This window comes from Schistocerca piceifrons, chromosome 4 (genome assembly GCF_021461385.2).
Source record: "Schistocerca piceifrons isolate TAMUIC-IGC-003096 chromosome 4, iqSchPice1.1, whole genome shotgun sequence".
NCBI classification, from domain to species: Eukaryota; Metazoa; Arthropoda; class Insecta; order Orthoptera; family Acrididae; genus Schistocerca; species Schistocerca piceifrons.
The window spans coordinates 245,502,800-245,512,584 of NC_060141.1; the positions used below are offsets into that span (position 1 = coordinate 245,502,800).

The 9,785-nt window shown below is 47.9% G+C and overlaps 1 non-coding gene across 1 annotated transcript; it reads left to right on the forward strand.

Annotated features, from left to right (window-relative positions):
- Window positions 1-923: 923 nt before the first annotated feature.
- Window positions 924-997, forward strand: Trnat-ugu. The gene has a single exon. It is a non-coding gene; the product is annotated as a tRNA-Thr (tRNA).
- Window positions 998-9,785: the final 8,788 nt, after the last annotated feature.

Sequence of the window (9,785 nt, forward strand, 5' to 3'; positions counted from 1 at the left end):
GAGTCGCTTCTGCCTTGGTGCCAATGATGGTCGTATGCGTGTTTGGCGCCGTGCAGGTGAGCGCCACAATCAGCACTGCATACGACTGAGGCACACAGGGCCAACACCCGGCATCATGGTGTGGGGAGCGATCTCCTACACTGGCCGTACACCACTGGTGACCGTCGAGGGGATACTGAATAGTGCACGGTACATCCAAACCGTCATCGAACCCATCGTTCTACCATTCCTAGACCGGCAAGGGAACTTGCTGTTCCAACAGGACAATGCACGTCCGCATGTATCCCGTGCAACCCAACGTGCTCTAGAAGGTGTAAGTCAACTACCCTGGCCAGCAAGATCTCCGGATCTGTCCCCCATTGAGCATGTTTGGGACTGGATGAAGCGTCGTCTCACGCGGTCTGTACGTCCAGCACGAACGCTGGTCCAACTGAGGCGCCAGGTGGAAATGGCATGGCAAGCCGTTCCACAGGACTACATCCAGCATCTCTACGATCGTCTCATTGGGAGAATAGCAGCCTGCATTGCTGCGAAAGGTGGATATACACTGTACTAGTGTCGACATTGTGCATGCTCTGTTGCCTGTGTCTATGTGCCTGTGGTTCTGTCAGTGTGATCATGTGATGTATCTGACCCCAGGAATGTGCCAATAAAGTTTCCCCTTCCTGGGACAATGAATTCACAGTGTTCTTATTTCAATTTCCAGGAGTGTAGTTAAGGCTCACCGGCAACTTGACCATCTTCTTCTTTTGTGCGAATGCACAAACAGTGCCCGAACTCTTACGGGAATCGGCAACGCGCCGCGAGTAATGAGTATAATGGGCGGGGGCACTACGAATGTAGTGCGGGACAATACGTTGAGAATGGGGATTTCGCGGGAGGCGCGCCAGAGATAAATCCGTGCAGTCGCGCTATCCTCTGTGTCCTCGGTGGCTCAGATGGATAGAGCGTCTGCCATGTAAGCAGAAGATCCCGGGTTCGAGTCCCGGTCGGGGCACACATTTTCATCTGTCCCCGTTGACGTATGTCAACGCCTGTAAGCAGCTAAGGGTGTTCATTTCATTGTAATTTCATTCTTACGAGCAGCATGGTCACCGATGGTATCTGTTCTTTCGGACATGTCCGAAAGAACAGATACCATTTTAGTATATATATATATACACTCCTGGAAATTGAAATAAGAACACCGTGAATTCATTGTCCCAGGAAGGGGAAACTTTATTGACACATTCCTGGGGTCAGATACATCACATGATCACACTGACAGAACCACAGACACATAGACTCAGGCAACAGAGCATGCACAATGTCGGCACTAGTACAATGTATATCCACCTTTCGCAGCAATGCAGGCTGCTATTCTCCCAATGAGACGATCGTAGAGATGCTGGATGTAGTCCTGTGGAACGGCTTGCCATGCCATTTCCACCTGGTGCCTCAGTTGGACCAGCGTACGTGCTGGACATGCAGACCGCGTGAGACGACGCTTCATCCAGTCCCAAACATGCTCAATGGGGGACAGATCCGGAGATCTTGCTGGCCAGGGTAGTTGACTTACACCTTCTAGAGCACGTTGGGTGGCACGGGATACATGCGGACGTGCATTGTCCTGTTGGAACAGCAAGTTCCCTTGCCGGTCTAGGAATGGTAGAACGATGGGTTCGATGACGGTTTGGATGTACCGTGCACTATTCAGTGTCCCCTCGACGATCACCAGTGGTGTACGGCCAGTGTAGGAGATCGCTCCCCACACCATGATGCCGGGTGTTGGCCCTGTGTGCCTCGGTCGTATGCAGTCCTGATTGTGGCGCTCACCTGAACGGCGCCAAACACGCATACGACCATCATTGGCACCAAGGCAGAAGCGACTCATCGCTGAAGACGACACGTCTCCATTCGTCCCTCCATTCACGCCTGTCGCGACACCACTGGAGGCGGGCTGCACGATGTTGGGGCGTGAGCGGAAGACGGCCTAACGGTGTGCGGGACCGTAGCCCAGCTTCATGGAGACGGTTGCGAATGGTCCTCGCCGATACCCCAGGAGCAACAGTGTCCCTAATTTGCTGGGAAGTGGCGGTGCGGTCCCCTACGGCACTGCGTAGGATCCTACGGTCTTGGCGTGCATCCGTGCGTCGCTGCGGTCTGGTCCCAGGTCGACGGGCACGTGCACCTTCCGCCGACCACTGGCGACAACATCGATGTACTGTGGAGACCTCACGCCCCACGTGTTGAGCAGTTCGGCGGTACGTCCACCCGGCCTCCCGCATGCCCACTATACGCCCTCGCCCAAAGTCCGTCAACTGCACATACGGTTCACGTCCACGCTGTCGCGGCATGCTACCAGTGTTAATGACTGCGATGGAGCTCCGTATGCCACGGCAAACTGGCTGACACTGACAGCGGCGGTGCACAAATGCTGCGCAGCTAGCGCCATTCGACGGCCAACACCGCGGTTCCTGGTGTGTCCGCTGTGCCGTGCGTGTGATCATTGCTTGTACAGCCCTCTGGCAGTGTCCGGAGCAAGTATGGTGGGTCTGACACACCGGTGTCAATGTGTTCTTTTTTCCATTTCCAGGAGTGTATATACTTATTTAACACTCCGACGTGTAAACAGCAAAGGAAAGCCTTTGTTATCTCGATATTCAGGTAATGCTCCTGAAACGACTGGTGGAAATCCTCGGAACCGTGAGCAGAGCGTCCTGACCGCGCAGTACTTGTGTACAGTACTTATCGCTTTCGTGCAGCAGTACAGTCTTAACGCGCGCACAGTAGCGAGGCAGCACCGGCCGCCTCGTGATTAGCGAGCCGGAAGCGTCCTAACTGCAGCGGACAGTCCACCTGGGCGAACACAGTGTGGCGGCAGCGATGCCGCAGACCGTGGTCTAGCGTGATCTGCCGCGGTGCGTGGGCGCTAATGCAGCAGCGGCGGCCGAGCAGCTTCCAGCCACGCGTGCTGACACACAGTCGACCGCACCCGCGAGATTCGTGCTGCGCGTGACCGCAGACCGGCGCACGCAGCTGACCAGATCACGTGAGGACAGCGCTGTCTGTGACCCCAAATGTGGCGGCGTTAACAACACGGGCCGCAGCGAAATTATAGCAATTTGCGACATAATTCTGTTTAATTCTCATCTCTTTTTGTCAACCTACACTGAGGTGGCAAAAGTCATGGGGTAGCAATATTCACATATACAGGTGGCGGTAGTATCGCATACGCAAGGTATAAAAGGGGCGTTGGCGGAGCTGTCATTTGTACTCGGGTCATTCATGTGAAAAACTTTCCGATGTAATAATGGCCGCACGACGGGAATTGACAGAAATTGAACGCGGAATGGTGGTTGGAGCGAGATGCTTGGGACATTCCAGTTCAGAAATCGCTAGGAAATCCAATATTCCTCACGATTTCTGTGTTCAAGTGTGTGCCGAGAGTACCAGACCTCAGGCTTTACTTCTCTCCACGGACAACGCAGTGGCCGGCGGCCTTTACTTAACGACCGAGAGCAGCGGCGTTTGAGTAGAGTTGTCAATGCTAACAGACAAGCAGCACTGTGTGAAATAACCGCAGAAATAAATGTCAGACGTATAAAGAACGTATTCTTCGGGACATTGCGGCGAAATCTGGCGTTGAAATGAAATGATCGTATGGCATTGTTGGCTGGGAGGCCCCATGCGGTGGAGTTCGGCCGCCGTATTGCAACTCCTTTTTAGTTGACGGCACTTTAGCGACTTGCGAGTCAGTTATGATGAAATGATGTTGGACACACAACATCCAGTCATCTCGAGGCAGAGAAAATCGCTGACCCCGCCAGGAATCGAACACGGGACCCCCGTGCCCGGTAAGCGAGAACGCTACCACAAGACCACGAGATGCGGACAATTTGACGTTAAGGCCCTATGACAGCTGACGGTCCACGCGAGTTCCTTTGCTATAACAGCGCGACATCGCCCGTTGCGCCTCTTCTGCGCTCGTGACCATGTCGGTTGGATCCTAGACGGCTGGAAAATGTGACCCAGCCAGATGATTTGAGTTGGTAATATTTGATGGTAAGGATCGAGTGTACCGACACTACAAAGCCGTGGACCCATGTTGTCAACAAGGCACTGTGCATGCTCGTGGTGACACCATAATGGTGTGGGCTGTGTTTACATGGTATGGACTGGATCCTGCTGATATTCGGATATTTGGAGTCGATTTGCACCCATTCAAGGGCTTCATTTTCCAAAAAAAATGATGAAAACTTTTATCCATGACAATGCGTCATGTTATCGGGCGGCAGTTGTTCGCAGCTGACTTGAAAAACATTGTGGACAATTTGAGTGAATGATTTGGCAACCCAGATCGCCCGACAGGAATTTCGTCAAAAATTTATGGGACATAATAGAGAGGTGAGTTCGTGCAGAAAATCCTGCACCGACAAATTTCGCAGGTATGGATAGTTGTTGAGGCAGCATGGCTCCGTATTTCTGTAGGTGACTTCCAGTGACTTGTTGGGTCTATGCCACGTCCAATTGCTGCACTACACGGTGCGAAAGGAAGTCCGACACGATATTAGGAGGCATCACATAACGTTCTTCACCTCAGTGTCAAATCGGAGAAATGTAGGAACACACGAGGCAGTACTGTTCTTTCGATTTATCTTAGATGAAAGGTTGAAGAAAACCAAAACCACCTTAGTAGCATTTGTAGATTAGAGGAAGTGTTTGACAATATTGACTGGAATGGTCTTTGAAATTGTGAAGGTAGCAGAGATAAAATACACGGAGCGGAATGTTATTTACAAGTTGTACATTAACCAGACTGCACTAGTAAAAGGACATGAAATGGATGCAGTAGTTGAGAATGGAGTGAGGCAAGGTTGTAGAATATCGTCACGTTATTCAAGTCATGCATTCAGTAATCATTAGAGGAAAGGTGGGAGAAATTAGCAAGTGGAAGCATCGTTCAAGTGAATAAAATAATACTCAGGTTTGGCGATGACACTGTAATTATATCAGAGAAGCAGAAGGACTTTGAAGAACAGTTTAACGGAATAGATTGTGTCTAGAAACAAAGATTATGAGATTAATATCAACTAAAGTAAAACAAGAATAATGGAATGGTGGTCGAATCAAACAGGCTATGCTAAGTGATAGCTCCTGGTAAACCTTTGGGGATGTGAGGTCGTGGTCGTGGTCCAAGAAACTCTTCTGTTCCTGACGTTTCGTCCAGGACTGCGATGGACATCCTCAGAGGCGCTCCTCCGCTGAGTCTTGCCAACAGCGCTGTCCTGGTCGAAACGTCAGGAGCGGGAGAGTTCTTTCACAACGACCTCACACCTCGAAAGGTTTACCAGCAGCTATGTCATCCGGTCCTGAAAGCCTTCATTCTATGATGTGCTAAGTGAGTTAGATTAGGAAATGGTGCATGAAAATTAGTAAATCATATTAGTTGCTTGGGCAGCAAAGTAACTGACAATAGCCGAAGTAGATAGAATATAAAATGCAGACTGGCAACAAAAGGAAGATCGTTTGTGAAAAAAATTGTTACTACGTAATATAAGGGACTGTCAAATGAAAAAGAGCCAGATGGAAAAAAGTAAGTAAGCAGTATGTTGTTTCAAAACTGTTCGCCATAACTATTAATACATTTATCCCTCCGTGAGACACGTCGGTCATTGCCGTCATGGAGAAATGGAGTAATGTTTGCAAGTGTCTACTGTATTGGACCCACGGGCCGTTACTTAATAAGCATATTTAGTTCTCACATATCGAGGGTAAGCCTAGGATCAATAGGCAAGCACTGAGTGTGCCCAACGAGTGTTATTGTTGTCAGAAATAGTTCAAATGGCTTTGAGCACTATGGGACTTACCTTCTGAGGTCAACAGTCCCCTAGAACTTAGAACCACTTAAACCTAACTAACCTAAGGACATCACACACATCCATGACCGATGCTGGATTCGAACCTGCGACCGTAGCGGTCGCGCGGTTCCAGACTGAAGCGCCTAGAACCACTCGGCCACTCCGTTCGCCCAGAAATAGTTGGGATTAGTGTGTCGTGGTTGTGATGTCGTAGCGGGAGGAGGAATATCGTACCGGCCGAAAGGGTGTCACCATCGCCGTGGGTTGACGCCCAGCAAACCGAATTATACTGGCTACAGACAGAGAGTATTTACCAAAAGTGTTTATAAATGCGGAGTGCCGATATTACGCGCCCGAGCGTACCAGCCCGACGAGTGGATTGCAATGAGGATAACGTGAGCAGATTATCACAACAACGTGTGGCAACATTTCAGTGCGACTGACCTGTGTTGAGAGTAAACGTGAATAGAAATGCATGGCAGTGGAAGTGACTCTCCATTTGTGTTTAACGGGAATATGTAACTTAACTCTGTGCAATATTTTCTCGAATTTGATTAATATAAAACTTCTTTGAATAACGTTATTGAACAGCCAAATTCCGATTGAAACAACTTCCTTAGCGATCAGTACCGATCAGCGCTTGTCCATTAGATAGTGGACATTCGGACAAAACTCTTAGGCTGGTACATTATTCGACCGCTAACAATACCATAAATTTAATCAGAGGTGTTTCATAACGAAACCATGATTGGACTCCGGCGTGCAACCCTTCATCCGAAGTGAATCGACGGCCACTAATGTCTTTCTTCACGGCTGTAAACACATGGCAATCACGTGGAGAGAGATCGGACTGTATAGGGGATGTGTAAGGGCTTCCCAGTTACATGAGCAGCGAAATATCTGACATTAACTGAAATAGAGAGAATGTAAAGTGCTGACTGGCTATGAAAAGAAAAGCGTTTCTGAAAAAGAGAAATTTGTTACCCGTGTAATGTAAGGAGCAGACAACTCAAAAGTAGACAGGTGGAAAAAAGTAGGTAGTATGCAGCGTAGTCGAAACGATTTTGGCAACGTAAGAGTCCGTTCACAAGTTTGGAGTCCTAAAGAAAGACATTCGTGGCAGTCAGTTTGCTTCGGACGTAGAGGTGCACTCCTGTATACAATCATAGTTCTGTAGACAAGCAAAAATATTTTTCCATCTAGACAATGACCGTCTTGTCTTACAGTGGGACAAATGTGCTAACAGCTATGGTGATTACTTTTGAAATAATAAACAATTTACGTACTTTTTTCCATCTATCTCATTTTCATTTGATTACCCCGTATACAAATTTAAATTTCATGAAGCCTTTTTTGAGGGTGTTTGTCCGGATTGTTGCCTAGTACGGGAATGAAACGTCGATTATATGCGTTTCAGACAAGAGGAGAAGAGACGCTTTTGAAATGCGGTGTTACGGAAAAAGTGCTGAATAACAGATGGGCGGATCGAATAACTACTGACGAGACACCAACTCGAATAAGATAGAAAACACGTTTATTGCACATCTTCTCTACAAGAAGGGATCGGTTGATAGTACACATTCTGAAACGCCAAGGAATTTGTCAATTCGCTAACTGAGAGAAGTGTGGGGGTAACCAAGGCTTGAATACAATAAGCAGGTTCAAATGTATTTAGGCTGCAGTAGTTATGCAAGTATGAAGAGGCTCACACAAGATGGATTAGCGTGAGAGATGCATGAAACCAGTCTCCAGAGTGAACAGCTCACCACCACCAACACCACCACAACAACAAATGGTTCAAATGGCTCTACGCACTAGACGACTTAACATCTGAGGTCATCAGTCCCCTAGACCTAGAACTGCTTAAACATAACTAACCTAAGGACATCACACACATCCATGCCCGCGGCAGGATTCGAACCTGCGACCGTAGCAGCCGCGTGGTTCCGGACTGAAGCGCCTAGAACCGCTCTGCCTCAGCGACCGGACCACCACCACAACAACAACAATACGTGGAACAGGATTTACTGCAAACACTCGATGTTCTTCTAATCCATAGCTTCAGATGGAAGCTTCGTTGTTTATTATGAAGTAAATATTCTCGTAATAAAAGTTTCATCTTATATAACACAACAAAAACTTTCAGCTACAACGTAAAATATCTTGAAATTACAGGATGGGTAAAATAAAACAGGTTCGAAAAATATTTATTGCACTGGTGAGGAACTGACCCACAATGATGAAGAGGAGAACTGCTCATCACAGAAAATGCTGGAAACCGCAATGTCTGTGTACCAATCGGTTGATATCACAAGTCTGCGCAAGCGCACCTGCCGCATGCCCTGCCCCGAGTACTTCGCCGTGTCATTAAGTCTGAGTGAGTGAGGAATTATGCGCAACATTACTAAGACAATTAAGAAATTTAGAAGCATTAAGCTTGATAGAGATCACCCTCAACTTATTTTTTTGAAGACTTTACTGAAAAGAACATGTTCAAGCAATTGAGGTATTTCAGTGAAAAAACCTCCACCCAGGTGACTCTTTTCATTCGAAACACGGCGCTTTAATCCTTACTTTCAGGATACTTTGCTTCAACGAATTCCGACTGCACGTTTGAAGTTCGTGTTAACCACATTCTCCTCGGTTTTTATTTCGGCCGGTTTGTAGTGATTCTAGATTTTATATTATTTTAGTGCCATGTCAGCCCGGTTCAGTCAATTCGTTGTAATCATTACCCGCGTGCGGTCAGAACCGGGAATCTGTGAGCGTTCCCAGAACCTACACTCCGCAACATAATTAAAGGGGCCACTTCTCGGAACCCCGTAATCTTTCCTTTTCGACGTAGGAATTTGAAATTTAGCTCAAAGGTTCTTACTACCTTCCTCTGCAATGGTGCAAAAGCATGGCGCCCTGCGACGTCACCCTCGGGTTCGGCGATGTTTCAAATAGCAAGATATCAACACAGGCGAAAAAAAGGCCATAGCTCAGAAGTTCATGTGACGTCTAAAGTAATGTAGGTTAATGATATCATATTGGCACCAAATTTCACTACGGTTCTGGCCAACGCCACCGTGGATGTGTGACACGATGGGAAGGTCGCCACACCCCTTCTCACAAACATTTCAACACTTTTTTTGAGGCCTCTGCGATGTAGGTCAGAACCAGGACGCCTAGCGTTGAAATCAAGCTGTTTTCTTATGGGTGGCCGACGAAACTGTTTCAAACACATCGCCGCTTAATATCGACACGAAAAGGTCTCAGTCAGTAGCTGAAAGTGTATCAATGACATCGCTCCTTCCCTTGGAGCGTTGATTCCCACACACTTCGCTGTCGGAAACCTCAGTCCACAGTGCGACGAGCAACAGGACGACTATATTTGACATTGCTGACCCCCCCCCCCCCTCCCCCCTCAACTCTTCTCCAAGGACACCGTGGGCCTGCAACTCCACAGAACGTGGTAGCATTCCTTTGGAGTGTACAATGACACCAATACTGCAATTTTTGCTCTTGTTTACAGGCTGTAACCACTAGCGACCGTTCAAAACAATTTGACGAAATTTGAACGTAATACGAAGCAGTAAAGGGTGTTTATGCTTTTTCTGTCCTCCTGTTTTGGGCCTTACAGCGGGATACGACAGTGGCACATGCATGAATGAAACGAGAAGTGGTCCGTCTACGACCCTCCAGTTCGGCAACACACTCGGAGCCACTTTTTTTTTATTTTGACTGCTTTAAAAATGTATCTGTACAGAGAGAGCCAGTCATTGACTCCTAGGTGCTGGTGTGACAGGCAACCATTTTTAACACACCTGAGCTCAGAGCAGCTACGTGGCCAAACTAGCGCTTGCTAGCCACTCGTGATTCTGATCTCTATCACAGAGCAGTCAAAAGGAAAGGGGAAATATTTGCAAGAAAGAATGCGACGATCATCTCATCGTGTGACAC